The 27,842-nt window shown below is 39.8% G+C and overlaps 1 long non-coding RNA gene across 1 annotated transcript in view; it reads right to left on the bottom strand.

Moving 5' to 3' along the window:
- LOC141573403 (uncharacterized) overlaps positions 1-27,842 on the bottom strand; it is a 280,711-nt gene that overhangs the window by 211,318 nt on the left and 41,551 nt on the right. The window contains exon 2 of the long non-coding RNA XR_012499095.1: positions 3,914-4,034. This is a non-coding gene — a long non-coding RNA (uncharacterized LOC141573403). The remainder of the gene's footprint in view (positions 1-3,913; positions 4,035-27,842) is intronic.

The following is a 27,842-nucleotide window of genomic DNA, read 5'->3' as shown; positions in this document are numbered from 1 at the left end:
ACTTGTCAGCTGGCCCCCCACACACAGGGCTTAAATGTTTAGTCTGCAGTTTGTATAATCATTCTCCTGCTTCATAATTACTCTCCAGAATTACTTAGCTCTAAAGGCATCACCACAAAGTCTGTGCTTTTCATGTTCTTACAATAATGCATTATCAGGTCTGTATTCATAAAGCCTTGCTCAGGGATTGAAATGAATCTTTATGCAATACTTGTCCTTTGAACAAATTCTCAGTTTTGTACCTATTTCTCAGGCTTTAGGGTTGGGGACCGAGTGGGTTCTGGGAGTAGTAGATATGAGAAGCCCTCTGTTTCCACTGTGCACACAGGAGTTTCCACACATCTAAAGGCTAGAAGACTTCACCACTCCATTTTCAAAACCAGCCCTGCTTAAGTTGAAATAGTAATGAAATTTAAGGAGTTTCCACAAGGCCTGGACACTCACCTGCCATCCTAAACTTATGTCAGACTTGGACCACTGGAGCAAGGAAGGGCAGGCCTAGCCAATAAGAATGGACTCTTGGCTTCAACATAAAAGAAGAAAGGGATAGAAGGCTAAGATGGTTTGGAGGGGAAGGTAGTTTCAGAGAAGATTACCATGTCAGAGCAAGGCTTTCATGGTGCATAGTGACTCTCCTAACGCCGAAGGTCAAGGCCCTCGGTAATCCAACACACTGGCTATCTCCAATTATTCAACATCCCAAAACTTCTTTTGGCCAGACTCATTTCACTCTTGTGCACACAAATCTCTCACCACCACTGTGATTCTGCTCATGGCTTCTGCTGCCTGCAATGCCCTTTTCCAATACTCAAATTCTACCTCCTCCAGAGAGATTTTCCTTTCCTGCTAGCCCCCAATAATCTCTTACCTCTCTGAGACAACTCCATACATTTCACTTATAAATTCATCATCCCTATCTCTCTTCTGTTGCTATCTTCAAGTGTCATTGACATCGTTTATGGTCACTTAAATTTGCATTGTGGATGTATCTTCTTTACAAATGTTAAGTTCCTTGAAGGCAAGGATCTTATCATATTATTCTCACATCTCTCACAGCATCAACAATACTCAATAAATGTCTTTATTAGCTTCAGTTCATTTGCATCACACTCAGACTTTACCGATTATTTGCCTTCCTGGGGAAAGCCAGAGTAACAATCAGTGGACTTGTGACTGAGCCTCTTTAACAACAGTGCTTAGTTTATCTATTAATTGGTGCTATGATTTTAGGAGTTGCATTTGTTTTCTTACTCCTACATTCTAACTATGCCTGCTGCCAGAATGTGCATAGTAAATTGGTGTGTGTGTGTGTGCGTGTGTGTGTGTGTGTGTGCGCGTGTGTTTAAACTGAGAGCTGACTTGCTCTCTACTCTCTGTGAAAAGGGGAATTAGTCATGGTTACTGAAAAGAGGGGAACATATTCAAAATAAATATCAGTGCATGAGATTGCTTTTCACTCAAAATCTGAACACCCACATGAGATTGAATTTGTAAATATTTACTGTAACTTATGGCAAAAAATATTGGCTTCCTAAGCTATATTGCTGCCAAAATATTTCTTTCCCACATGCCTGCCCAATGTTCTGGCCTGTGGCTCCAGGCAACATACCCTCTGTCTTAACTTAACATCCTAGCATTGGTAAAGCTTTAAGTGGACTTACGAAGAATGTGGAAGAATAAAAAGAAAAGAGGGAAAAAGGGAGAAAGAGAGAAAAAGAAAAAATAAGAAACTTAAAGAATTTACAAAGCAACATAACTAACAATAAAAGTACTATTTTTCATGATGTCTGAAGTCTACTATATGAGTTAAGCAAACCATCACCCTAACAAGCGCAAAAATTTTAGAAAGAGCCTGAGCAAGGTTGACAAATCCCAAAGCTGACAAGTTCACAGCTCACATAGGCTTCATCTGCTCATAAAGGCACCCATTATCCCCACTACACTCTAGGCCACAGACTTATTCTCAAGATCTCATCAGGACCATCATGGTAGAACTCAGATTATCACTGAGGCCACCCAACTCAGAGGCCAGTTGCCTATGGTTCACCTGTCTTCTTGTTCCTGACTCATGTGAACAATCTTTATTTTCATGTTGAATCAACTCGGATTCAGTACTTCGTATTTTTTTGAGTTCCCAAAGAAATTCACTAACAGAACCATACGGGAGCAGTATCGTCTTCACCAAAGATGTTATAGAAGAGTGAGGGAGAGCTAGGTAGGTTGCATTCCATATTCACAATTAACAATTTATCCCATTAAGTATTTCTGTTTTACTGAAGGCCTTTGCTTGGCCACTTGACCACTGTGAATTATTCTCTCTACTCCTCCCCCAGTAAAGCCCATCTCATGCTGCAGGCACCACCAGCACAAGGGTTATACCAGAGAAGGGACTGGAGAGGAACCCCCACACCACCTTTTAGTCCCTCCAGGGTGACTGGTCTGCATTAACCTAAGTGATCTCTGTTGGATGGGATTTTAGGCCATGGGGAGATATCTGGGGACTTATTCTTTCTGCAAAAAAAATCAAACAGCCCAGAATCTTCTGCCCATCCTTCTACCGTAGCCTCAATAAGACTTAAAGCCAGGTAAGCCTTGCCTCCAGATTATGGCAGAGGCCATACCAGAGGGAGTAAATGTTGAGTAAGATTTCCTTTGGAGTACTGCCTTCTCCAGACCCCCTTGTATCCTGTGTCCAAGGGCTCAGGGGCTGCAACTGAATTCTGACATCACCTCATGTTTCCAAATCTCCAAAGGCATTTTTTCTATTTCTCCCCACTCTTCATCAGCAGTCCCTCCTTTTCACACACATCCCCAGCCCTCTCCCTTTACAACAGGTTAAGCTCCTTATTTTCTGAAAAGTTAACTCTTCCTTCTTCCCCTAGGGGAAGAAAAGGGCCAGGATCTTATGAATAACAGGACAAGCCCTCCCAGCTGGACTGGAGGCAAGGACTCCTGAGCTGGCTAAAGAGATTCAGAGTGTGGAGAACAGACTCTCTCCTTCCTCTCTGCACAGTCCTTCTATATCTACCTCCCAGCCTGCCCTGACTCCTTACAAGAGTGGACGGTATGAAAAAGGATCCACTATATAATTTGCAGGCTGAGTGTAAAGGGAAAACGTGGGGTCCCTTGTTCAGAAGTTATTAACAATTTCAAGACAGTGACATCAGAGCATTAAACCAAACACAGGCTCTCTGGAGCAGGGGACCTATGGGCCTAAACAGCTTGCACACTCAAGAAGTTGGTCCTTGATATGAAAAGTTACAGGAATTGTAGCCATTTACATGAAATGTGTGCCATTTGTGGTCAATTACTGTGCAGTGTAATAATAATTATGCATTTCATAATTATGTAAGTTAAAATATGTAATAATTACATAAACACTGCTTTGTAATCATACAATGCAAGGCATTGTTTTTACTAGGCACCAGATTTACTTTGTTAAATGGCATATTGATTACAGAACCAAACCCTGTTCATATGCAGACAGTTTTGGGGTGGGGGTGAGGGGCTGTGGCAGTTCCTCCACTTACAAATTTTAATTTGAAGAGGCTGTGAATGATGTGACCCAAAAGGCATTGCCGTAAACAACACCAACCAAGACCAGCAATAGTGGATTTCAGAGCTGAAAATAAGTCTCCTTCCTTCCATTTCATTTAGGATAAACGAGCTAATTGAAATTATACTTAATTATACATTAAGAAAGGTGGTTCCTAGAATTTGGGGTTTTATAAATGAATGAAATTTCCAAGAAATTTAGGAGATGGACAATTTAATTCTGCCACGTAAGGACATCAAAAAGAAAGCATCATTTCAAAAAGAAAGGACATTTTAAACAAAAAGATTCACAAGAATATGATTTTAAAATAAACGCAATCCTTTAAGGTAAATGAATTTAGTGTTATAAACAACTTACATCATTGATGTTCTTCCTCACTTAGCCACAAGCAGGTGCAGACTTTTCCTCTATCCTCAGCATGATCCACAGATGGACATTTATGGATCGTGGGTCAAAAGGTCCGCGGCTACAGGAATGCCTATAAGGAGAATTGAAGTATCACTTTGCTTTAACGTGAATGATTCCTGAAGAATCACAGCCAGTAGTTTGCTTTGGGAGAACAATCCATTTTGATTTTGTCATCCGGACGTCAATGTCTCATCCCTCAGCCCCCAGCTCCATTTCTTAGAGATTTGGTTAAACCTAGCCCAAACCCCAAATCAATGTCTTTGGACCCTCAGAGCACCTGTGCCTTGCTTTTCTTTGCCTCTCTGCCCCAGGATTCATGTGGAATCACTCTGGTTCAAGTCCATCCATTGGTTCCATTTTAAAAAATCTATTCAGTACAAGCTCTTCAGGATTTGGACAACTTTCACAGAGAGCTTTTGGGCTTGTGGTCTTCAGCCATCTTCCTCAGCCCACCTCCATTCTCCCCTTCCCTTACTGCTCTGGGACTTCAGATAGATCTCCTTCCTCCTGGAGAACACTTCTGCCCTGAAGCAAATCCCTTGAGTACTTAGTAGTACTTTGTGTCTAACACAATGGGGCTTCCAAACCAATGGGACTTCCTCCTTAAAGAAATTCTGGTGGATTTAATGTGTGTCCCCCCAACTGCCACCTTCACTCATTTCCTATCATTAACTAATACCACAGAACTTACTGATCTGCCCTGGTTATTTAGCAGTGCATGAATTCATCCGAGGGCCTGTACATACCATATAATATAATCTATTACCCTGTGTACTTTGCTAGCATTCCACGTCTATCTGTCTTGCCCCTCTATTGGGTTGTAATGTTTCTGTGAGTCAGGGTAGTAATTCTTACACCTCTAATTGTTCACTCAGCAAGCAAGCCTTTGGGTGTCTTCATGTGCCAGGTACACTAAATACAATGGCAACACTTGCCCTTGAGAAGTTCATGGCTTAGGAAGGGGCAAAAGCAGATATATACACACAGATGAATTACAATATGCTGTGGGAAGTGCTATAATAGAGATGTGAACACACTGTATAGGAGCCCAGAAGAGGAAAATTTAACTCTACCCAGGAGAGTTGGAATAGGCCTCTGCAGGATGCATCAGAGTTCCTAGAGGAAGGGCATTCCAGACAGAAGACCAGAATATGTAAAGGCACAGAGATAGGAAAAGGCAAGTTATGTATTGAAAATCTAAAAAGTTCAATGTGATGAGGGCATGAAGCTCCCAGAATGGATGTGAAAGAAGTAAGGAGAGGTTGTCAGGACAGACTACAAAAAAAGCCTTCTAAATTCCTCATAGCTCCTAGCCTACTGCTGGATACAGTCTGTGCTTAAAAAATAATAATAGTGTACTTCTGTAGAACACTTGACCATCTTCAAAGAATTTTTACATTCATGATCTTTGTTCTCACAACACTGTAGATAAGCACCTCCCCTCAGCTTACAGATGATAAAATTGAGCCGTGGAGTGTTTTAGTGATGTGCTTCAAGTACTCAGCTAAGTAATATCAGGTGAGACTCTAATCTACTTAGCTCTCCTAATTCTAAATCCAAAACTCTTTCCACCACCCAGATCAGAAGTGAGCGGGCCCATGGCTACCACTGTCACAAAGCCTTGTAGAGGGATATGTAGTACAATCTAATGGAAAGAGAATGAACTTTAGAGCCGTAACATCCAAGTTCAAGTCCTGGTTCTATCATGTATGACCCATGTGACCTTTGGAAAGGGAAAAAAATCTCTCAGCCTCTGCTTTGTCATCTGTCAATATTACATGAGAAGCCTTCTTCACAGAATTGTTGATGGGATCAAAGTATACAATCCCTCCATTAATTGGAAGTCACTTTACGAATGTTACAAAACTATTTTTAAGTGACCATTCCAAAGACAGAGGGAACTTTAATTGCACATTACCTTTCAAAAAATAAATATAGACTTATTTTAAGTTATACCAAATATTTTTATTTTGGCCCAAGCAGTCTGATGTGCCCTTAAAGCTATTCATTCTTCCTTATTTTTCCTGGACTGTACTTTACAGGCTCAGCTTTATTTCTAAAATGAATTATAAACTCACTTACCTATGAATCATCTGCTGTCCTCATTTCACACCACAAGGTCTATTTTTGCGGGGGGTGAGAGGGAGAGTTGACAGCGATTACAAGCTTCTGTAAGAATTTGTTATTTGCTCAGATAAAATGACTCCTTTCTCTTTGGACTTCACTTTGAAAGAAATCGGTTAAGAAATGCTATTTTTATTTTCCAGGATCTTCGTAGCATTAAACTACTGCCACTAGAGTGCAGGATGTGGGAAAAGGACACTGGGAAATGCCATGCAAGTGTCAGTCAGATCTGTCAACATCCACCCCAATGATTCTGTAGACCTGTTACTCAGCTTTTCCTTCAAGTGTCTACATTCAGAAAAGCCAAGCAATCTACTAAAAATTAAAATTACCTCTGAGACCCAAATAAAAGTGAAGTAATGAGACAGACGCAGGGGTGAAAATAAAGTAAGGATCCCCCCATGATATATCAAAAATCATATGGTCTGATTTTATCCCTTCCTCTCTGGGCTCCCCTCTCCTCAAACAACCAAGCAAGCCCTTCCATCAATTAGTGCCATCTAGCATGGAAAAGGGCAAAAAAAAAAAAAAAAAAAAAATCACAGTCGATATTTTCCACTGAGCTAGCCACTTTTTTTTCTTCCCTGAGGTTAATAGTGAAAGCTCTGTTTGTTTCACAATGCTTTAATTCTTACTGCTTGCAAGGAATTATTTTTGGAGGTATCATATTTTAATATAAGTTTCCATTAATCTTTCCACATGATTCCCTTGCTTTTAAGAACTGCCTTCCCAACCAGGCTCACCCAACAATGCCCATGCTTCATACACTCAGCCCTGAGACAGGCCAAACACTGTGTTCATCGCCTGGAACACGGCCCTGGAGGCTGGTCGGGAAGGAGGGAACATTTGCAAACCACGCTCAAGTGTCATGGTGGTTTTCAGCTGGCAAAAGCATCTGAACATAAGTTGCACTTTTCATGCTCATGAAGGGATTTTCCAAAAATCTAAGCTATGTTTTGAAATCTGCATTATTATAGGGTCTAGCTTTCTCCACTCCTCTTCTTTCTCCAGCTCTCTGCTTCCCAAATGGTTCAGAGGAGAACTTCTGAAAACACAGCCAGGGTAAAGACTGGCTCTTTTTGCTAAGGATTAAAACAAGAGGCTGATTAAAAGAAAAGTTGCATTATATTCTTTTTGCATTTTGATTAGCCTAATTACGCTCAATCTTGTTTACTATGTTCTCCATTCAAAATGCCAGAATTACAAAGAATGATTGCAAATGTAAGAAAGTCAGTCTTGGGACAGGAAGGCCCCAAACACACTATAACACACAGCATGGAAGGCCGCTGACTAGTACCTTTCTTTTCCCCTTCCAAATTCCAAGATCCATTGTTACATTAAAAATACATTCTTTTCCTTTTTTTTAAAAAAAATTATGTTTATGCATACTACACTTCTATCTATTACACTAGGACTTTGGAAATAGAATGACCAGTGTTTGAATTCACTCTTGTCATCTTATCAGGTTACCTAGAGCCTCTGAGCCTCCGTTTCCTCTCCTGTAAAATGATAAAGATACCAAGCTCACAGATAATATTACCATGATGATAAAAGAGAAATCATATTGACACAGTAAGTGCTCAATAAGTGAGAGCTATCATTACTATTACTATTATTACTGGTGTGGTAGGCTGTTCCATTGTGGTCTCTTCATTGAAGGACACCTCCTGGTATTCACCCCCTTGAAAAACCCCTCCCCCATTGAAGCTGCTTTTGATCAAGTGACTTGACTTGGCCAACGAAGCTTTAGCAAGTGAGACACAAGCAGAGGCTTCATAGGCACTTACACAATAAGGTTTGTTTTTGTCCAAACACTCCCTCTTGGATCCCAGCTGCCATGCTGTGAGGAAGTCTATACTCTCCTGCTGGAAAGAGGCTACCTGGAGAGGCCCTGGAGGATGAGACACCACATGCAAAGAAAAGTTATGTGGACGATAACTGAGCCGCCCCAGCTGAATTCCCACTGAATGGGACCAACACCACTGAGAGCAGAAGTGCCCATAGCTGTGTGAGAAATAATAAATCATTGTTGATAAATAACTGAAACACCTGAGAAGGAAAAAGAAAACAGATTTAGATGTTCCACTCAACTGATGAAGACTGCAGGTCAGAAAACCCATACGTTGAGTCAATTACTAATCATATGACTGTGGGCAAATGAATTGTCCTCTCTAAGCCTCAGTCTGATCATCTAGGCATGAATGTAATAGTAGTTACCTCATAGGATTATTGTGTGGATTAAAAAGATGATCCATATAAAACATTTAGTTCAGTGCCAGGCTCACAGCTAGACTTTAAAAAGTAAAAACGATATCATTATTTTCCTTGAAGTAGAAACAGAAACAGCGCAATTTTGTTGGAAGTACTGGGATATCTTGTTAATAATGAGTTGGCAGAGAGCACTGCCCAACTTTGTGACCCACTCTGAGCCGCTAGAGGAGCCAGCTGTCGATGATGTCAAGGTCATCGCCGCGAAGGCAGCTGAGTCAAACGACCTACAACTGGGTACCCTCTCTTTTCCTTTACTTTAAATATTGACTTTGAGTTTTCACAGGTGCTTTAAATTTACTCACTGGGCCCTTTTATGCAACCACCTGTCCTCACTTTTCTTTTACACGGGGAAGAAGAGGCGATGCTAACCTCAGCAAACCTGATTTAGCTCCAGAAATCCAACCCAGGAGAGAAAGAACGTGCACCACTCTTTTAACCAGAAATGAGAAGAGTTCATCAAGGCAAACACACCAAGACCAGGTTCAGGAAGACTTAGCTCGCCAGGCACCATTAGAGCAGTCAGCCCAGTTTCAGTTTTCACCAAAGGCCAGGATTTTACAAAAATCCAAGCATTCCTGGAACCACCTAGCCAACAGGAAGGGGAGTTGAGTGTCTGTGTTAAAGCAGAGAGGTTATTAGCAAATGCAGTCAGTGAATGTTAGAAGGCACCTAAAAGATGTTATTTTAAAAGAAACCAGGCTTGAGTAGGGGTAGTCATAAACCTCAAACATCTGTTCCAAGGCCCATAACCCCACACATCTTTAGAGGAAGACATAGTATCACCTTTGCTGGCAGGACAACTTTGCTGATAAGGAAAGATTGAATGTTTTTTAGGCAAAAAACACACTATCTTCCAAGTGATTTGGAAGCTTTTCAGAGGGGATTGGTGAAATGGGTTCTCTCAGAATCCTAGGACTGGAAGGGATTATTGAGTTGATATCCACTGCACTTATCTTGTTTGGAATCCTTTAAATGCTTCAGAATTTAATGATGGCCAACTCCTCCCTCTGTGTAATTTCTTCTGATCCTATGACAGTTGGGCAGGCTGCTGGACCCTGAGGACTCTTGGCCTACACTGTTTCTCTGGGGCAGCTCCTCTCTTCTTCTATCTGCCTGGTGGTGTCTGTGCTCCTGCCCTTGTTCATTTGGCCCAGAAGATCCCTTCTTATGTCTGCAGATAAGCTCGGATACACTTCCTGACATCCCAATCAACTTCCTCGAGTGCAGAGATTGCCCAGGGAACTTTTGCTTAATTCATTTCCCAAAGTTGTCCAAAACACTCTCAATATAGCAAGTGAAACGGGGAGATGTAACAGGGCCAGAAAAAAAAATTACAGAAAGGCTGGTGCCACGAAGAAGCCAAGACTCTATGAAAAGGGCCAGATGATGTGGCCATGCAAAGGACAGGGCAAAAGCCTAAGAGAAGCAAAGGAAAAGACTGGCAACCAATGGCAAGGCAACAGAAGCAGGAAATAGACATCACTGAAGGCTGAAAGAGAGCAAGGCCACCCCTTTTTCTGCCCACCTCCTTGTCCAAGCCCCTGGCAACAACTCCCTGGACCAAGTTCCTGCCAGCTATACTACCAGCATTCACACACTAGCCACCAATCCTCTGCTTCCAGTTGTAAGAGAATGTTAGCTGAAGCCTCCTTAGATTAAAAGCCAGGCTGCAGGTATATGACTCCCAGATGTGGAACTTATGGTAGAACTGTCGACTTGGATCATTTTAAAAATGATCTCCCCAGGAGTGCTTTCTGGAAGGGGCATGGTGACCGCAGCTGGAAAGGCTACTAGAAACTACAGTTAGTGGGATGCCGCAGGAGAATCTCTCAAGAAGCCAGTGCTAGAGGAGACAACACCAGATCACATAAGGGCCACCACGCAAGAACTTTTCCAATCCATCCTCTTCACTTCTGCTTCCTCTGCCTCAGCTGAGGCCATCAAAGAAAGCCCAGTAAACACAGAAGAAGGCAGGGACTCTCCCCTCCCCACTTCATACATGTATCCACACTGTCAGCCAAGGGAAGCTGATGTGGGGTTCTAGGAGGTGAGCGGCCCAAACGAAAAAATGCACGAGGAGTTGCCATACCGCCGGACAGACTTCAGCCAGAGACACCATGGGGTTAACAACACTTCATTGCCACAGGGAGGTGCGCGCCTATGATGCATATGTCCCGCTTTTATCTGTTTTTCTGCCAGCACATGCACAGTCTGAGTTTCTTTGTTCGTTAGGCTTACGGAATATCTCTAGCACATGCGTACTTCTATATTCTTGTTCTAAATCTTGTATAATTGACACATGCGTGAAGCAATTAATTACTGCATACTACAAACACGCTCTGATCGTGGCCTTGGGTCCTATGGCCTTAACTCATCTCAATGCTCTGATCGTGGCCTTGGGTCCCATGGCCTTAACTCATCTCAAGACCAGTTCACACACACTAAAGCCAACCTGTGCAGAGGATGGCAGAGCTCCCATTCTAGTTGTGGCGATTATACAGTCTGGATATTTTAATTACAAATAAGATGTATTTTTGTGGCTAGGTGTAGTTGGAGGGCTTTCCAATTACTATCTAAGAATACCCCCCAAATAATGACTTTTACATGAGATTTCATCCAAAGGTGGGATGAAAAGTCAGGAGGAAGGAACCGAGACAGGGTTTGCTGAAGCAGTCATGAAAAAAATATTCATAATCACACGAGATCAAATGCCACTTAACTGGATACACTAGTTAGATGTTCATTGGTATAGGCAATTTGGGGTTAGCATCTCTCAGAATCAGTCTGGCTGGGGAGAGAGGAATGGAAAGACTTTGCTGAGATGGTGTGACGAGTTCTTTGCCTGCTTCACCTCTACTCCCTTATTTCCCCAAGAACTCCTGCTTACTGACCATCTGCCAGCATAACTGATATCCTGCTTTGCTAACCACCTTTAGAAATCAGAAGGTGTCAAGTTTTTTTTAAAGCTTTCCCTCAAAAGTAATTATTGGAATTTTAGAGAATTAATACAAAGATCCCTTTCTTACCTGCTCATATTCAGAACCAATAGAAAGAGATAAACTCAGGAATCAGGCAGATGGAGACCTCACTTTCATTACTGATAACGCTGTTGGAGATGGTAGCTTAGATGTAAGGACCAAATGAACATGCCAGCACTGTACCCCTAAATTAAGCTGATCCACAGCAGCACTGAACAGCCCCCAAGTGTCCCACAAGGGAATCTGCCCTGGTAAACCTCAGCACAGAGGAGCCGAGGAGACAGGGAAGCATGGTGTCTGAGGCAGTCTGGTCCAAAATCTAAAGGAGATTGGAGAGCGCTGAGCCCCTCATTCTCAGGGGTTGCTCCCAAGTTCTCCAATCAGATAAGTCACCCCTCCTCCTATGGGGAGGAGAGTGAGGGGGCAGAGGTGGTAGAAGAGCCAGGTTTCTCCCAAAGGAAACAAGGAGCAGCAAGTCAGTGTGTACCTGCTGCCCTACGGAAGTCTTACCCTTAGACCAGAGCTGGGCCTCTCTGCTGCAAGATGCAGAGGAAGTGATGGTGCAGCCTAAGCCAGCAGAGGAGAGTCCACTGAGCATCCTTGCAAAACACCACCTGGCCTCTAGGTAACAGCTTTCTTACACAGAACAGGCTGCTGCTGCGCCTTCTTGGAAGATTTGATTTCTGTGGCTCGACACCCAGCTCCTTGAGGTCTGTGGTGCCCTCTGCCACCTCTGGCCCTACATTCCTGCTGCCCACCGACTTCTACACACAGCCTGGCACAGTCAGCAGGCATCTCTGTGCCTGGGGAAACCAGGAAGGGAAGGGGTGAGGTAGCCCCTTCCCTCTGCTTCAGCCTCATTCAGAGCAGGGTTTGCCTGCTGGCCCTTCCCCTCTTGGGCCTCCTTCAGTATTTAAAACCAGCCACGTATGCCTTTCTTTGAACTGGATCCACAATAACCGTTCATCTACTTACTTGGTCAGAAGAATAATTCCTGAGAGAGGCCGGGAGGAATGATAATGTTTACTAACTAGGGAAGAAGAATTGCGAGCAGAGCTGTGTGGATTCATATTATTGGATATTTATTTCTAGGTGCCTCTAAAATCAGTAATTTTTAACTTTGGGGAAGGAGAGTGGGCAAGAGAGGAGTCGTAAGTCCTTTGGATAATGAAAGAGAGAGGCATTTTCCCTCCAAAAATGCACACACACAAAATATATGTATATAAATACATTATAAAGTATATATATATACACATATAGTATTTTATATATAACTTTATAAAGGTATTATATATTTATTATGTTTTATATATATAAAGTATTATATATGTGTGTATGAAGTTCAGACTCCTTCAAGTCTATATATGTATTCCAGAATAAGAACCTCTGCCTTAAATTATACAGAGTTTAGAAATAAATAGGACATTAAACATAGTTTGATACAAAAGAGGGGTTTCAACTGAACTGAAAAAAATTTTTGCTTTTAATAAATTGATATGCTATGATCTTTTAAAAGTTGAAATACAGATAATAAACAAAGAAAACTGAAACCATTAAAAGATAATCAAAATTTAAACTGTATCAGAAAAAGATCATTAGCTGTATTAAACTCATAGAATTTAAGCATCCTGGCAGCCAATATAAACTGAGAAACATCAAGAAAAGCAACGAATTATTGAGAACTAAGTGTTGTTTTCTAAAACCCATGAAGGATACAGAAGATATATAAAACATGGTCTTTTCCCTTAAGGCGAAAAGAGTATTTTTCATCAAAAAAATTCAGAGGCTGAAGGCAAGGGCAGGAATATGTGAGGGGTCCCACATTCCTGCTATAAATGGAGGTTAGGTTCTCTAAGAGACAGTACTGTGTGATAGAGGAAAGACAGCATTACTTACAGGGAAATGCATCTAAAATACATAACAAATTTTATAAATAGGCTTTGGGGAAAATCCAGTTTGCAAAAGGGAGGGGTGTCATAATGAGTTCTTCTTTTAACAGATTAATGGAGTGCCTCCAGGGAGAGTCTCCATTCTCAGAAGCCCTCTGGAAGACAGTTGAATACTCACAGTCAATTTCTGTCTTCTTAAGTACTTCTTAAGAGTACAAAGATAGCATCATAGCCAAATTCAATCTTTCCTCAGAAGCATCAATTTCAGAATAGCTGCTGGATTTTACATTTCCCTCAGGACCCTAAAAAATCCAGTTTCAGTCCAGCTGGTCTCTTACATTCTTCAAGGGAATCCTTGGGAATACACTTTCATGATAAGCGGCTCCATCTACTCATTCCATGAGATTCGACTGCTGCTGAAAAGAGCAGTTCCCTACACATTCTCTGAAAGCCAGGGAAAGCTGACCTGCTTCTCCCTGTGACCTGAATTAGCACCTCCCCATCTCCACCCTGATTTCTCATTAAAAAAATCACTTACAAATAGGAAACAAGCCCTACTGAATGTGAAATTACCCATTAATATTTAATACTTTTTCCCATGAAAGAGCATTCTCCCAGAAATGCCTGCAGGGATACTGGTCTTTCTGGTAGAATCTGCTGCCTGTGAGCTGATGATCCAATAGCTTAAGGGGATTTCAAGGTACCAGCAAGGAAATCACAGGAAAGAGCAGGGATTCAGCTCTGCTTGAAACCACTGGTTCTCAAGGTTGGCTGCACATTAGAACCATCTGGGGAATAGTTAAAACTACTGATACTTAAGGGCCAGTCTCCAAAGTTTCAATTTAATTGGTATAACTTTTAAAAGTCCCTCAGCATTGGGTTTTTAAAAATTCTACAAATGATTCCAATGTGCAATAACATTTTGAAAATCACGACTCTAAATTCTTTTCACTTACAGAAGCCATTAATTTGCTAATTATTAATTGCCTGAGTCCTCACTCAAACATAATGATAAAGTTAGCCCAGGCCAGACATTAGCTGCTGATAGTAGAAGCTGCCTTCTAGTAAATGTTTCTACTTATGACACTGATTTTTTTTTTTTTTAATAAGTCAGTCCCTTCACTAAAGGGCCAACTACACAATTCCTGATTCAGATTCTAACTTGATTTTGGCAGACCATTGAAATTCTCTCTCATTGCATTCTTCAAATTTGGAATGGTTTGCATTACAAAAAGATTCTCTATTTCGCAAAGGAATTCCTGCAAGTTTTCCTGAAAGTACACTTAAAAATAAAATCTGATTTGCATTAACTCGTAAATTAAGCTCTGGCCCTTTGTGATGGTGATAGTTTATACAGTCCCTGACATTGGCAGAAGTGGCTTTCAAGACATTAGTTTGTTCTCACTCTAAGGTCTGATCAACACTTCCTTTGTTAATTCTGCTGCCCAGAAAGCTGTGGTGAGTGATAAGACCTTCGGAAATCACTGAATAGTTTGCCCAGCCCTCTATTTCCTAAACATACATGGATATAATTAAAAAGCAACTCAGCTGATAGTTTATTTTGCTAGGGAAGAATCTAGCCCAAGTTATTCATTCATTAGTCTTCATGAAAGGTTCTTGAGCCATTTAAATGAATTCTGCTCATCAGATTATGATAGCAGAGATCAATCCACTTGCATGCTTTTTGAACTTACACTGATGTTCTTGCCCAGCATAAATCTGAAAAAGATTACTTGGGGGAAAACTTATTAGATGACAGAATTACCTCATAAAGAAGGGATAGCAAGATGCCCACATAAATTCAAAATTACAATATAGCAACTGAGGACCCAGTTTGGGTCATATCTATACACCAAACTGGTCTATAAATGCAGCCCCTAAATAACAAATTTTTCTCTTACCAGCTATCTCTATCTCTATGTCTATCTACAGAGATACTCTCCACATATCCCCATACTCTGGTATCTTAACCCTTTTGATCTAGTATTGGGTTGACAGATTTAGCAAATAAAATACAGGATACCCAATTATATTTGAATTTCAGATAAGCAATGAAAAAAATTTTAGCATCAATATATCCCAAATATTGCATATATTTTACCTCAAGACCCTAGCCCAGCATCCTCTCTGAAGAACTAAGTCCGGAGTACTTATCCTTTTTCTGCCTTCCCTCAGCCAGCTTCCCCACCACCACCCCTCTATTGCTGGGGCCTACATTTAGCTCCTATCCCTCTCTTTCTCCTTCTCCATCTGCCCAACTGGGCTTATGTGTTCAGGTTTGGGCTGGAGCACAGGTTTCTACACTTAGAGTGAACACTGAACTCAGGGATCAAGGGCCCCATAACCTGGAATGGGGGCGCATATCTTAGGCCTTGATGGCATTTTGAACAGAATATGACTCTCATGGGCTTGCCTGAGAATTTACCCATTGTTTAGGACATTGTTTCTCAAAGAAAGTAATTCTGAGCTCTAAATTGAAATAATAACCTAGTAGCAGAGCTAGAAAGGAGTGCAGAGATTAGAGAAATATTTAGAAGGTAAAATAGAATTTAGTGGCTATGGTATGCAGACAATGCTGGAGAAACTGAAGATGACACCCAGTTTGGACATCTTAGTTTAGATAACTGGGTTGATAATAAGATAATGAAGCAAGCTAAAAGAATTCAAGAAAGCAACAGTTCAAAAAAGATCAGAGAGCTACTCCCAAAGCAGGAAGGACTTGAAAAGCCAAGATTCTAGAGAGAAGAGAGGGACACTGAGGTGAGCCAGACAATCAGTGATTCTTTTCCCAAGACATTTGTTAATTTATAGGCATCCATAGGGAAGCTGAGAAGTTAAGCAGAACGTTCAGTATTTCAAGGGAAGAGGAGGCAAAAATGAATCTCAGAGCTCACCAAGAGAGAGGATTCCAGATAAACCGATAAACCAATAAACCTAGGCTTTTAGATAAGATCTCTGAAAGGTTGTACCACAGGAGTGAAGGTGTACTGGAAATAGACTTGCCCTTACTAAGACAAAAACTTCCAAATCATAACAGTCCTAGGCTAGATTAAGGTGATACGCCTCTATTCTAAATCTTCTCTAATGGAAGAAAACATTATCTAAAGCTTCAAATTGTCATTCCAATTTTTTCATATATAACATCTAGCATTCAATCAAAACTTAGAAGATAAACCATACGATCAGACTAAATGACTGAAAAAACAGAGGAAAAAACACAATAGAAATGATCTATAAGTATTCTGGATATTAGAGTTATTACACTTTAAAATAACTGTGATTAATACGTATAAACTATCAAACATTTTTTTCCACTTAAAAAAATTCCATGCCGTATCTTATCACCACAAGAATAGAAGTAGTTCAAAAAATTAACTGAGACTCTGGACCAAAATCGCAACATAGGAGGCTCCAGAATTTCCTTCCTCTTACAAATGCACTGAATATACAGCTACACACAGAGCAAGTCCCTCTGAGAAAAACCCAGAAACTGAGTGACTCTTACACATTAGGAACTGAGAAAATGCCCACATCGAAATGGGTAGGAAATGCTGAGACACACTCTTTGCCATAAAACTTTGTATGAAAAAGCACCATACAACTAGGAAGGAACTTGCAACTCCTGGCTTCTCCCTGAAGAAGGAAGGGTTTCAACCACACAGCTAGCCCCTCAGCTTTTAAGGGTGCCACCTGAGGAGTGGGCCTCCAAATCACCTATGTCTGAAAGTCAGTGAGGTTTGTGTTCATGAGACCCACAGGAATATAGCAAACACAGAAGCAGTTCTTAACTGGCATTGGAGTATTTGCCATGGTTATCCCCCCAGGGCTCAGTGCAGAGGGAGCAAGCAGAAACACCCATCTCTCAGTCTTCCCCAGAAGGGGTTTGACTGCACATTGGACATTTCCCCCATATTCTGCCCCCCCCCAGCTTACTTTAACAGTTAAACCAAGTCACCAATATCTTCCTGGAAGGAGCTTGTCTAAGCCTAGTATCCCATCTGTCACTACTTGAATGAAGACCTGAAATCCTAAAATTCTCAGGGGGTAGAAAACATAGAGGGTAAGCTCCTTGACATTGGATTTGAAACCAAAAGCAAAGGAAACAAAAGCAAAAATAAAAAATTGAGACCACATCAAACTAAAAAGCTTCTGCACAGCAAAGGAAACCATCAACAAAATGAAAAGCAACCTATGAAATAAGAGAAAATATTTGCAAACCATATATCCAATATATGGTAGGGGCTAATACCCAAAATATAGAAGGAACTCATACAACTCAATAGCAATAAATAACCTGAATTTTTAAATGAACAAAGGATCTAAATGGACATTCTTCCAAAGAAGACATATAAATGGCCAACAAGTACATGAAAAGGTGCTCAACATCACTCATCAACAGGGAAATGCAAATCAAAACCACAAGGAAATATCACCTCACACCTGTTAGGATGGCTATTACTAAAAAGACAAGAGATAACAAATGCTGGCCAGAAAGTGGCAAAAAGGGAACCCTTGTACCCTGCTGGTGGGAATGTAAACTTAAACAGCTACTACGGAAAACAGTATGGAATTTCCTCAAGAAACTTAAACTACAACTATACATTATCCACATTATCCAGCAATTCCATTTCTGGATATTTATATCCCAAGGGAAAAAAATCAGTACTTCAAAGAGGTATCTGTATTCTCATGTTCTCTGCAGCATTATTCACAATAGCTAAGGTATGGAAACAAAGTGTCTGTTAACAGAAAAACAGACGAAGAAATATGAGATACACACACACACACACACACACACATCTAAATACACAATGGAATATTATTCAGCCTTAAATGAGAAGGAAATCCTGCCATTTGTGACAGCATGGATGAACCTAGAGGGCATTATGGTAAGTGAAATAAGCTAGACAGAGAAAGACAAATACTGAGTGGTGTGACTTACATGTGGAATCTAAAATAAAAGTTGAACCTACAAAAACAGAGAGCAGTGGTTGGTTGCCAGGGGCCCTGGGAGGAAACAGAGAGGTTGGTAAGGTACACAAACTTTCAGCGATATGATGAGGTCTGAGGATCTAATGTATAATAACATGGTGACTATAGTTGTAATACCATATTGTATACTTGAAACTTGCTAAGATAAAATATGAGGTGATGGATGTGTTAACTCATTGGTGGGAATCCTTTCACAAGGTATATGTATGTCAAATCACTGCATTATACACTTTAAATATTTAAAAAGTTTATCTGTTGATTACACTTCAGTAAAGCTGAATAAAATGAAATCAAGAAGGATGTGGAGGGAGGGAGGGAGGGATTGCAAAGGGAGTGGAATGTTGTATATTTTGATGGCAACGTACGGTATCTTGTTTGTGTTGGTGGTTTCACAAGTATATACATCTGTTAAGACTCATCAAATTGCATATTTTAAATAAAAACAGTTTACTGTATGCAAGTTTTAGCCCAATCAAGTTTTTAATTCAATTTCAAAAATTGAATCTGAAAAAGAAAAATTAAAAAATCAGAGTCACAAATGCTGATTCAAATGCAATCTTGAGGCAGACCTACAGTATCAGAGAAAAGAAATATGTCAACTAGACAGTTTGGTGCTGTCAAAGGGATAAGATGTGCACCTCTCTCTCTCCCTCCCTCCCTCCCTCTTTCCTCTCAACCAGAATTATCATTTCTCATCATTTCAGTTTCTCTTCTCACAACTGCCTCTTCATACAGTCAAGATAGGATAAAGGAGCCAGAAAACTGCCTACCTCAGCTTCCTCTCCTTGTCAGTAGGCACTGATTTTCCATCCATTTGCTCTCTGTTCCCTATGGCTCTCCTGGTTGCTGAATTTTACTTGGGACACTTGACTTCCTCCTTTATACAGTTTCAGCAATATCCCTTAATAGATGTTTACAAGGACTTTGCATCCCTGCCCTGGTACCTGCCCTGATCCCTTGCCTGCACCCAGTGTCTGGGCCCACTTCTCTTCTCCCTGATTCTACTATTACCCTAACCATTTTCTCCATCCCAATGTTCACATGTTCTCTGCTCTCTTAGTGCCCTCCAATGCTGTAGTCTATGATGCAGGATGACAGGAACTTTCAGGATAATTAGCACGTGGATCAACAATTCTCAGATAACAAAAAAATTTTAAAACCCGAGTCACTGCTTCAAGATTCTGTTAAGATTTCAAGGTTACATAGGAAAATAAAACTTTATTTCAAATGTAAACTTTGCAGTCTGAGAATAAAAACAGCTAAGTTATTTCCCAGAACAGAATGGACTGTTTTTCAAAAGTTGAAAAGCCTACCAAAATTTCAAAGGACAGTGATTATACATTTCCAGCACCAATGCCCTCAGTCCAAAGAGACAAGATTGCCCAACAAAGCAGTTTATCACCACTTTGCAGTTATCACAATCAACTAAATTTCTCTCTTCTTTTATTTCCTCTGTTCTTTTCTAATGTTCTTTCATTCTCATGGGTTTTCTCTGCTATAGTTTCAAATTCTCATCATGTCTTTTCCCAACTTCCTCCATTTTAACTGCTTATGATATGAACTTATATCTAAATCATCTGTTGTATCTTGAATATAATTTTTTAAATCCTACCTTAGCTTTAAGATTATAGAATGCAATTGAGTTACAATACTTCCCTTCTGAGTATCTAACAAAATGAGAAAAGAAAAAAGAAAAATTAAAAGCTAGAGGGAAAATTATTTAATAGCCACAAAGTAAAGAAAAAGGGTTAGGTTAATGTTATAAACTTCAAAAACTGGCAAAAAAGGAAAGCTACAGTTGACTGTGAAATCAAATGAGAAGTAATACAGCTTTGTTTCACCCCTGCCCAGACTCCCAGAAGTTGTACTGCTGATTTGATTAAATCAAAGCTGGAAAGACACTAACCCAGTCATTATCTTTTCGCTTTTCCAACTGAGTAATGGGGGAGCATGGGAGGCTGTTGGGGGGAAAGGGAGTAACACAGGGACTGTGTGTACCAAAAAGAAAATCTCCATAGCTACACAGCCCAGGGGCTAAGGATATTATTCCCATGGGAAAGAAGCATGTCCATCAAGCAGACACTGACTCAGAACCATTAACAAAATCTCCAAATAATAAGCAAGGCCTAGATTACCTAACAAAGGCTGAAAATATCCCAGCTGGACTTTCTCTTTCAGTTGTCATTCCCTCGGATTAGAGAAAAGACTGTAGAACACAGGATATTCAGGGAAGACCAAATTGATTTTAAATAATGTGAAAAAAAGTCAAGAAGTAAACCTCAGTGCATTAGAGCAAATAATGTCTGGATGAAACCACCCAAACATAAACAAGATAAAAAGAAATGGCATGGAAATTAAATATTATATGGTAAGGAAAGAAGAAAGCAAAAGAAAGACAAAGAACTAAATAATAAGAAAACATCAAGAATCAGAAGAAAAACTGCTTCTCACAATGGAATAGCTTAGGTACATGGTCTCAATAAAACAAAGATTCAAAGGCCTGATAATAATGTACCAAGATGGAAAAAGAGATTGCAGATTTGAGGAAACAAATAGAGGCCCCAACAATAGCATTAAGGAATTAATAAATGACATAGAAAAAATATGAAATATAGTAGTTATTGCTATATATCAAATTACTGGCATAGAAGAAAGATGAGCTACTCCTGCTGAATAAAATTAAAGAAGAGAGATCAGAACATATTAGAGGTGAACTTAAAAGATATGGAAGATACATAAATATGATCCAACTTGGGGATAATTGGTGTCCTTAAAGTAGCAAACCAACAAATAAACAGAAAATGAGGCTAAATGGAAGAGAATTTTCCTGAAACTAAAGGGAGAAAAAACTTGAATCTGTAGCTTGACTGGGTCCTCTATTTTCCAGAAAAGTTTGATACAGAATACTCTATACTAAGCATAGCCCAGTTATATCACTGAAAGTAAAGCATAAAGAAATAATCCTTTAAGTGACCAGTCAGAAAAGTAAATCACATACATTGGGGGAAGAAAATAGACTTCTTCATAACACCAGTGAATGGCAGACAATGGAGTAATATTCACAATGTGAAAAAGGTGTGATCCAAGAATATGGTACCCAGCCAAGATGCTACAAGGGTGGTGGGTACCTCAAACATGACAGAATTCAGGAAATACTACACTCATAGACACTTCTCAGGGGGCAAATATTAAAATATGAATCAAAATAAAGAGCACAGAAATAAAAATGCCCTGATTTTAGGGAATCTGACAAGCATTAAATCTGTTTAAATACTGAGATAAATAATGAACTATTTGAACTAAGAGAATTATGGTTACAGAAAAAATGTAAATGTTTTATTTCTAGACAATGTAAAAATACTAACAAAATTTGGGAAGCAATGGGAGAAAGTTCGGGAACACTGTCAAAGATGTGTGGCTTAAAAACTGTTCTAATTTTTTTTTAATTTCCTTTTTTAATCTGAGAGGAAACTTTTAAGAAATAATATATCTTGTTTAAAAAGACATTTCTTTGAAATTCAACAACTCCTTTAGTTTTTCTCCTATTAAATTCAAGTAAAATTATACTTTTTTCATTAGTCTTCCATAAGATTTCACCTTAATAAAAATTTCTAGTTGCTCTGTCTATATATATAAATAAAAAGATAGACTCTAAAATGATATTTAGTGTTAATAATGATTTTGGGGGCGTGGTAGGATTTGAGGTGAATTATTTCATCTCCATTTTTAAACTTTTCTCTATTTTTAAATTCTTTATGATGATCCTCCCTTTTTAAAAACAACAGTATTTTTTCAAAAGCATAAAAATATACAAAAATGATAAATATTTAACACTGGGAAGTGCAAATATTAATGACTGTTACTTTTGTACATTTTAATATTTCAAATTTAAAAATACATTGATAAACTACCTTCTAGTTTTCTTTTTTATTATTTTTTTTTTTATTTTGAGGTCTTACTTGCAATTTCCCCTACAGTTTTGTGGTTCTTGATAGGAAGATTATTGCCTATCCCTAGCTTAGGAGGAAAAAGAAGTAACATCTACAAATTGTTGATTAATAATCAGTCAAGTACATACTGCTTTGCTTATGTTAACAGGAAGGGAAAAAAATGGGCCCTGGAAAGCTGATGTCTGGAAGAAGAGCATTTTATTATAAACTAAAATGTAATTGGACACATAAACAGAAAGAAATTCTCCCAGTGAACAGGTACACTATATAATAAGCATCTCCCAGATACTTTGACCCAATATAGGTTAATGGAATTCTGGACCATAAATCCAGTCCCTTCCCCTAAAAGGAAAATGTTTATAGGCACCAGAAATTTGCCATATCTGTGTAAAGAGAACTACCAATCACAGATGAAGTTGAAGCACATGTTTCTAGTTGATATAACTTAAACTGCTCTTTAAAAGCATTGCAAAAAAGGGGAGGGAGGAGAGGGGATAAAAGAATCATCCAACGCGGGTGAAGCTAATCCTCAAAATCTAGTAAAAACTCTCAATTTAAAGAGTCAAAACAAAACAAAAAAATACTTGGTAGCAGCAATTGGCTCCGTAAGTCTATGCAATTTCCAAAACTGACTCAGAGTGTTGTCTCTCCAGTTTATAGGTTCAAATTGTGAATTCACACACACAGCATGTGTTATGAACTTGGTCAAACTTAAAGCACACATATATACTTTATATTATCGCCTGTAAACCTCAGTGTTTGCTTTTCCATCATCCTGGAATATTGTGTTCACTGAGTTTTATTTTGTTGGAGCAATTTTAGAAGGCAGAGAGAGGAGGAGTTGGTGGATTTAGTGGTTAGACCAGTCTACAACATTGTCAAAAATTTTGTTTTTTCACAAAGCATGATATGGTGCCAAATGGAGCAACCAAGATGTCAAAACTATTTCACAATGTCAAAGCTTCTCCTCATGAATCTCTGGATCCTCACAACTTGTTTACTATATCCTCAGAGGAGCTCAGGAATGCAGCTCAGAGTCCAGGCAGTCCCTAGATTCTTTTCTGGAAGGTGGAACACCACGTTCCTCTGTGTAACACAGTGTTTTAAGTTTTCTCGTTCACGTACAGCCACAGCTATACCACACAGATAGGGGAAACAGAACAGGAGAGACTCAGATGCCAAACAGCTACAGAGATTCTGCAGGAAGCAATTTAACTACCACAAAAATGTCCTCACAGAGCCAGGCTGACTCCGGAGTATTCTTCTGTCATCCCCCTGGGCTCCCAGCTTCCTAAAATGGATTCTGTCTCGCTTGTCTTTTCATCAGATGACCATTATACTTCTTAGTTGTTTCTCCATCTCTCCTCTTTCTCTCCCCAGTCCCCCTCCATTTCTCTCTCCCTCCCTCTCTCCTTTCTCTCTCCCTTCACTTCCAACCATGTAACTGAATCTAATTTTAATGCCCCGAAGCCCCTCATTTTTAAAGTGGGAACTGCTTTGGCTTTTAGTTCCTTTCCATTAATTTCTCTTTAAAAATGAAATAAAAAGGAAGCCCCACACATAGGAAAAAAATTCATACACATCTGAACAAATTTCAAACTCAGATATTAGTCTGAGAAAACCAGAAGAGCCCTTCCTTTAACAAGTAACCTGAGTAATGAGATAGTTTATAGGAGAACCCAGTAATTTTATTCCTAAGTCTCCCACGTTATATACGCTCAAATATGAAATATCTTTCGGAAAATGCCCTGCTGTGTTCTGCATAGATACTCATATAGTTGTTTGGGTATAAATAAGAAAAAAACTCTCTAGATCCATGAGGAAATATCAAATGTCTCTAAGGCTAAGACATCAAAGCAGAACCCGAGCCCAAAGCAGGGATTGGTCAGTGAGGACAGAACAAGCTTTGGGTTTAGAGGTCGGCAAACTTTTTCTATCAAAGGCTGGAGAGTAAATATTTTAGGCTTTGTGGGCCAGGAGGTATCTGTCATAGCTACTCTACTCTGACATTGCAGCACAAACACAGCCATAGTACATAGCAAATGAGCATGGCTGAGTCTCAATAAAACTAGAAATGGACTCTGAAATTCTCATTTCATGCAATTTCTGCATGTTATGACATATTCTTCTTCATTTGGTTTCATCTAACCACTTAACAATTTAAAAACCATTCTTAACTTGGAGACAATACAAAAACAGGAGGTGATCTGGACTTGGCCTGTGAATCAGTTTGCTAATCCTGATTTAGAGGAAACTGTACCAGAAAGAAAGCAAGTCTTCCCTCCTATTTTACACAGGGATAGCAATTCTCATTAGCAAAGCACTTTCTCATACCCTGTCTCTGACAATCCTCATTGCAATCCAGGAGATACATATTATTATTTTCACATAATGGCTGAGTAAGCTGAAGGTTAGAGAAGGTGAAAAGAATTACCAATGCATTTAACAGATATCTGAGTCCATAACCAGGTGCTGGGCTTGTGCTACGCCCAAGGGATGACTAAGGCAGTTTCTAATTGCTTAGAGGCTACTAGGACAAACCAGTACAGTACAGGTAATTACAACACAGTGTATAGGCTAAAACGACACATATGGGAAGCATTTAATTCAGTTTGGGGTCCCAGGAAAGCATTCTGGAGGAAATAACATCCACCTCAGGTGAGAAAGAAAAAGATAGGTGAAAAGAAGAGGAAGAGTGAAAACTGTATAGGTTCTAAGGAGAAGCATGAGCAAAGATGTGCAGGTTAGAGAGCACAGCACATAAAGGACTTCAAGTTACTAAGTTTGCATCACAGAGCATATAGAGAGTATACGCTGGGGTGGGACAAGAGCAGAATAAACGCTCCTCAGAACAGGTGAGCAGGGACCATTCTGTACCATGTCACAGAGGCAGGCTTTATCTTGGGAGCAATGTGGAGCCAATGAACAGGTGGGAGCAAAGAAGTGACATGGATCAAATTCACTTTTCAGAAAGAACATCTGGCTACACCATGCAGAATGGATTGTAAGAAGCAATCAGAACCCTCTTACTTCACAATATAAAGTACTGACCCCCCCCCCATAAATAATCTGACTTGCTCAGGTTCACTGAGCTAGTGAGTCACGAAACCAGTCTGCGAATCCCATGCCCAATGCCCTCTGCCCACTCGGTCACAGTGATTTTCCCACACACTCAGGGGCAGGCAGCACATATCAAAGTCACACATAGCCACATGATCATTTTGGTGGTGAATGGTATTTAGAAACCAAGATCTAGCCATGGGTTCTATTCACTGCTACAGGGATGTCATTGCTTCTAATGAATTTCAGCTGACAAAACTAGAAAAATAACCATATACCACCCTTTGCATCAAGCTAGTATTACATGAATAATGATCTATTGATTTTTGGTTAACTCGTGAAAATGCCAAATTCTCTGCCAAAGGAGATAAAGGAAAAAAGGAGGTGTGTCGAAGAGAGAGAGTAAAGTTACTGGTGATGCCAGTCAAAATTTGTAAACTGAGTAGAACTGTAATGGGTTTAATGATTTATATCAGAGGGCTTTAGAACAGAGGTTAAATAAAGCATGTTGTTTCCTGCGGCGGGATGAGAAATAGGGTGGAGTTCTAAGCAGATGATCACAATAATAGGTAGAAGCTGCAATTCTGTTCTTTTTAGAGCTCAGCACACAACTCTCATGGAAATAAGTTTTTTGGGAAACACTTAGTGATCACTTAATCCAATCTCTGTATTTTATAGATTAGGACCCTGAGGCTGTAAAGCTGCACATACATGGGGCTTGGAGCCCTGGCTCTGGAGGCAGATATTCCTGCATTTGTGTCCCCTCTCTGCTCATCACTTGCTCTATAGGTTTTGGGCAAATGACTTAACTTCTCTATCCTAGTTACCTCACCTAAATCTCTTAGGTTTGTTGTATTTAAAGGAAATAATGCATGTTAAGTAATTTAGCTCAGTGGTTGGCACATGGAGCATGCCATACAAATGATCTTTCTAATTATTAATACCTGTTATAATAACAAACATTTATACAGCACTCATTAATGCTATTATTGTTATTTGGTCAAGTTTACAAAAACGAAATAGTAACTGGAGTCGAACCAGACCTAAACTCCTCTCCCACTTTACAGTGACTTTCAAGCTATGTCCCATAGAGTCTTGGGATTGGAGGAAGTGCTTTAAAGGAGAAGCTGGACAGAGTTCTGGATCTCCTATTCTCACATCATTTGATATTTCTTTTAAAGCAAGAGCTCCACTCTAAAAATGATTTTGAAAACCACTGCAGAATATTGATTTCCACCACGGTGTCATTAAAAATGAAATCAGTAGCAAGCAAAGGATAGGACTACATACCTTGATCTTAAAGAAATGAAAACAGCTTATGAGAAGTCAAGTAGTGGGTTTGAAATAAATTAGGCAAACCCTGTCTCTCCTTTCTTTTCTATTGATATGATTTTCCCAGGAAGCTCAGTTTAGAGGGGCAGCATGATAGAATAGATTCACTACAAAGGTTTCCAATCTTCACCAACACCCACTTCCACCATCCCTTCTCAACTTAAGCTTGGCCATCTTTCTTGCATTAAGTGCATCACATCCACTCCTTGGATGCCCACACGTGCTACAGTCAAAAAGGTCGACTGTGGAAAATCTCTGGAATTTGATCTGGAAAAGTTGAAACTCTGGGAGAGGACAACTGTTAATCTGAAGGTATAATTTCATGTCCCTTTGAGCCTGTGACTTGTCAGCCTCCAATTTCTCTCTCACATGAAGATAATCTAGACCCAGAGACACAGAATATGAGAAGGAACTGTGAACATGTTGGTAAAAATAAGAGAGCAGATGATTTGTGTGATAGCCCAACTGAACTTTAGTGGCCTAATGATTTTCAAAAGCTCCTTGCAAAGCTGCAATTACCTAGACTGGTGCTCAGAAACTACCTTTCAGCTTAAAGTTCACTTATGCTCTTGTCCTCCCCCATTGTAATATTTTGGATCAACTGCTTCTTTGTAATCAATTCTCACACCTAAAGTGTAAAACAAGAAAGGACTAACTTTCTTCCATCCTGAAAATTAATCCTTCACCTTAGAAGAAGATCTATGCTTCTGAGTCATAAAAAAAGCCAACATTTTCCAGAACTTAGAAGGAGAATGACAAAAAGAAAAAAGAATGAAAACATCAGTGAATCAATGTCCCTTTCCGTACAGATTTGAGAGGTGAGATAATTCTCATTTCTGCCAAGAGGCTTCCGTCTCTGACAGTTGACTCAGTATGCGGCAGATTGTGAGAGATGGGTTTTGGACCACAAATGGTAGCTAGGAGAAACTGAACTGGGTCAAGCTAACTTTTGCAAGGTGTCTTAGGATTTTAGGAAATAAAGGAAAACTCTTAGCTCTGTAACTCAATTTTGTGTTTGGGAGGGTCGGGGTGGGATGATAGCAGAATGATCAGACAGCCAAGATGGGATTCACCTGTCCTGACCTTTTTTGAGCTCTGATACTAATGTGATTCACGGGTGTGGCAGCCATGGAGAGGTGACGCTCAGCTCTTCCGTTAATAGAGAATCTCTAGTGAGAAGTATACTTATCTGTCAGTTTGCAGCTTCCAAAGCTTTGGGATCCATTTTAGCATTCACACCAAGGCTGTGGTTTTCCAGAGCAGCTCCTAGCCAATGATTAGG

Source organism: Camelus bactrianus, chromosome 15 (assembly GCF_048773025.1).
Source record: "Camelus bactrianus isolate YW-2024 breed Bactrian camel chromosome 15, ASM4877302v1, whole genome shotgun sequence".
NCBI lineage: Eukaryota > Metazoa > Chordata > Mammalia > Artiodactyla > Camelidae > Camelus > Camelus bactrianus.
Note: the sequence above shows the minus strand (reverse complement) of the source record. Positions and strands in the feature narration are given on the sequence as shown.